Below are 4,613 nucleotides of genomic sequence, written 5' to 3' on the forward strand. Positions count from 1 at the left end.
TCTTGTGCTTCTCCTGCAAGACATGTATCATCTGTATGACTGGCTGATGCCATTGAAGTGTCATCTTTTATATCAAAATCAAGATTTTTTATTAAATCTTTCTTCACTTCCTCCATATACAGAGCTATTGCCTCTGATTTGGAAATAATTCCTTTCTTCATTTGAAGTTGTCTGGCGATTTTCTTGAATGGATCTGTATTATTTCCTTTAATTTCTGCTGTAGTATTTGTCTCACAATACCTACTAACTGTTACATTTATTAAATCCAGGATCTCTTGTCCATGTAGTTGTCCTTCCTGGTTCTTCTGAAGCAATTTACTCCAGAACTTAGTGTAGAACACTCTTTGTAAACAGGGGAATCCTTCTGAAGTATTATTAACTTCAATTGACCATTACATAATCCATGGGATAGAAAATTCGATGAAAAAATACATTACTGATATTCCTTCAAAGAAGATATTATCCTCTTGTAACCTTGTTAATTTTGGAGACACATCTATCCATTCCAAATATAATTTTTTATAAGATTCTGGCAAGATTTTAATGGTTGGTCCATATAATGTCCACCACTTGCAAAACCAATTAGGGATATTCCTATCAAAAATATTTGCACATAATTTTATAAACCATGAGTGTTTCCTATTAGCGTTTTCATAAAGAAGGACCTTATTAAACCCGTCAATATAATCCCAATAGTTATATTTCACTGGGACTTTTTGTTCCGGATGGATATAATCCAATTCTTTTAAGGTGCTCATTCCCCACTCTTCTGGTGATATAATCTTCTTAATGACCAATTTTGAAAAATTATAAACTTTCTTGGTGTTAGCTGGATAAAAATGCTGAAACTCACATCCTGTGGATGAGAGTATAACTTCATAGTGCATTCTGTATTTATATGATGTAGCTGTATAAGCTACTGTGTCTAAATACCTGGTCATTATTTGCCAAGGTTCATTTCTCCATCGGAGATCACTTTCTTCCAGTAGAAGTATAACTTCTCTTTTGTTGTTTATATCAAATACTTCTATATTTTCATCATCTATTAGCACTGAGGAATATGTTGTTGATGCACTAGTTTCCTCTTTGGATTTTATGAAATCCATGAATTCTTTATACATTGGGTGGTTAATATTAACTCCCCCACTGGTGGCATTACTTGATGACGCCGTCTGGCTAACATTAAATGATGTTAGCGTCTTATTTCCATGTTGAGCAAGGATATGTCCTCCTCTTCCTGGATTGCTCCTTCCTCCTCGTCCTCTCCTAGATGGAGAGGGCCATTCTGGTCTCATCCTGAAAAGCAACAATATCTTAATTTAAATATTCTCTAGTAAGAAAATCAGGTAGACTATTATCTTCTCCTTTCTTATAATGTATCTCAAAATCAAAAGGCGCTAAAAGAGCTTGCCATCTGGCAAACATTTGCTTAGAAACATCATGCTTACAATCTTTATTAAACATGAATTTTGCAGCTTGACAATCAGTTTTTATTAAAAACTTTTGATTATAAAGATCGCCTTGAAATTTGAGAACACATTTTACAATAGCTAAGATTTCTTTGGCTATAGTCGCATAATTCTTCTGGGCTGCGTTCCATTTACCAGAATAAAACTGAACTATATAATGTCTTTTCGTATCCGGGCAATATTGGGTAAGGATGCCACCATAACCAACATCAGAAGCATCAGTCTCAACTGATTTTTCCCAATTTGGATTTGCCAAAGTGAGACAAGGGAGATTTTTAACCTTTTCTTTAATCCTCCTAATAGCTTTAGTATGGTCATCTGACCAAGCCTTAGGATTTTTCTTTAATCTATCATAGATAATAGCCGTATCTTTAGCCAAATCCTTTATGAAAGGTGCTACATAATTAAGACTTCCAAGAAATCTCTGTAACTGAGTTTTATCAGTAATAATGTCAGGAAATTTAGAAGCAAATTCTATACTCCTATTAATGGGGCTGATATTCCCTCTTTCAATATTATGACCTAAAAATCTTACATTAGTTTGAAAGAGAGCCATTTTTGGTTGAGAAATAACCAAACCATTTTGCATAATGATTTTTTTAAATAATTCTAAATGTTTAAAATGGGTTTCTATATTTTTGGAAAATATTAAAATATCATCTATATAAACTATTATAAAATTAGTATAAGGTAAGAAAATATCATTCATAGTTTTCTGAAATTCAGAAGGAGCATTTTTCAAACCAAATGGCATCACATTCCATTCGTACTGACCCATAGGGACATTAAAAGCTGTTTTGAATCTATCAGGTTCTGCTATTTGAATCTGCCAATAACCTGATTTCAAATCAAATTTAGAAAATATGATAGCATCATAAACCCTATCAAGTAAATCCTTTTTATTAGGAATAGGATACCTGATCCATTTAAGAGCTTTATTAAGTGGCTTATAATTGATAACTAATCTGGGTGCTCCTCTTTCTTGCTCTGCATGTTTATTAACATAGAAGGCTGTACAAGACCAGGGAGACTTTGAATGCCTTATAAGGCCTTTCTGGAGTAAAGAGTTAATTTCATTTTTGCATAACTCTAAGTAGTCAGCGTTCATTTGACAAGGCCTAGCTTTAGTAGGGATATTATCCTCAATAAAGCTTTCTTCATAAGGGAGGCTAACAACATGCTTTTTCCTGTTCCAGAAAGCATTAGGATGATCTCCACAAATATCAATAGAAAACTGATTTTTCAAGATATCAATCTTTTCCTTTAATTTAGGATTTTGTAAAACATGATCAACTTCAATACTGTTGATCTCTTGTTTTATAAAATTAACTTGATTGCTTTTTGAAACCAGTAATTTTGCAGTCAGGTCATTTATCATTCTAGTGAATGGTTTAGTGACAAATTCTAGTATAAAAGGTTTGTCATTCCAAGTCCCAATAATCTTATTGTTATCCCAATGAGTAAGAGGGAAAATTTCATTTATAAAGGGTACACCCAAAATAATTTGGTTAGTGATGTTTTTGACCAAAACAAAACTTTGGGGAACACAACTTTTTCCTTTACAAATGAAAGCTTTAGGAAGTTTAAATTCAATATTCATTTTACTACCATTTGCTGATCTAAGGCTATGAGTAGTTTTATGAAAATACCTTGAAGGTATAAGTCCTTCTTGGATACAATTTAAATCAGCAGCACTATCAATAAGAGCTATAAATTCTTTTTTGTAATTATAATCAATAAGAAGAGTAATTTTTGTATAAAACTTTTGAGAGGTAAAAGCTTTAAGACTATAAAGAAAATCTGTTTTATTATTTTTTAAAGAAAGATTCTTTATAAAATCAAGACTATCATTTTCTCCTTCCATAGAGGAAGATGATTCAGAAGCATTATCCAGATTTCTAAGTGTCTGAATAGCATCAAGTCTGACTTCTATAACAACATTCTTTTCTTTAAGAAGAGTAATTTCTTCTTTGAGATTATTAATCCCTTCTTTTAGGTCACTGATAGTAGTGGGGGAACTTATCATTTTTCTACTTTCTAACAGGAGATTTTTTACTTCCGCCATAGTATATGAACCTTCCTTGGTAGGAATTTCTCTAGGAGTATCATCCTTTTGAAAATGCTTTTCTATAGAGTCACTGATTTTATCAATAATCTGAGCTCTAATTTCCGGGTCTTTTATATTTTGTAGCAACTCAATAATTTTGTCATTATCAATGACATTAAGACTCATTTCTTTAAATTGTTCATAGATCTTATAAAGATCATCCTCATCTTCTTTTTCACATGCCATTCCTTGTTGACATGGTGAGCATTCATTGTCAGAGGTCAAGTAATCTTCCTGTTGAAGAGCTTTGAGATCTTCACTTGTCGAAGAGTCATATCTGCTGCTATATTCTGATCCTGATTCAGAGTCAGAATTAAGCATGATCTTATAAAGAGAATCCTTTATATTATCTTCTATGTCAAGGCTCTTAATTTTCTCCTTAACTCTGCAGTCTTTGGCATAATGGCCATATCTTCCACATTTGTGACAAATATCGGATTTATTAAAATTTCGATACTTTTTCTTTCTCTTAGAGGAATCTCCTCTNCGATATTTTAGGAATAGTCCACTTATTAAGTAGATCTAGGTGCTGAGGTATATCATATTCTTCCTTTCGACTGTTTTTAACAGTAGAGCTTCTCCTTATGATATTCATAATGAAAACTGTGTTGAGCTGTAACACCTATAGTTATTATAAGTCCATGGCTCTGATACCAAAACGAAAACGGATCGTACAACAGTTAGACCTTTAGGAACCTTTATAGTCATAGCTAGTCCTGGCAACAGTATATGAAAATCCCTACTATCCGGGTCCGCCCGGGTCCGGCCTTCCTTATGGCTAATCCAACGGGTAATCCAACGGATTCCTTCGGCTATCTTTCATATACTGGCCTGGATTAGCTATGTCTGACCTTAATCTAACCTGTTTAATCTGTCAACATAATAGACACAACACCACCTTATAATAACTTACTATGCTATAGCTCAACACAAACAGTTTAGCCTATCATTAGGCTGATGAACATAAAGAAATATAATAAGAAACAGTACCTTATAATGAGATCTTCAAGCCAAATTGCAAACTTTTATTGAAAATA

The sequence above is a fragment of the Solanum stenotomum genome, chromosome 12 (genome assembly GCF_019186545.1).
Source record: "Solanum stenotomum isolate F172 chromosome 12, ASM1918654v1, whole genome shotgun sequence".
Taxonomy (NCBI): Eukaryota; Viridiplantae; Streptophyta; class Magnoliopsida; order Solanales; family Solanaceae; genus Solanum; species Solanum stenotomum.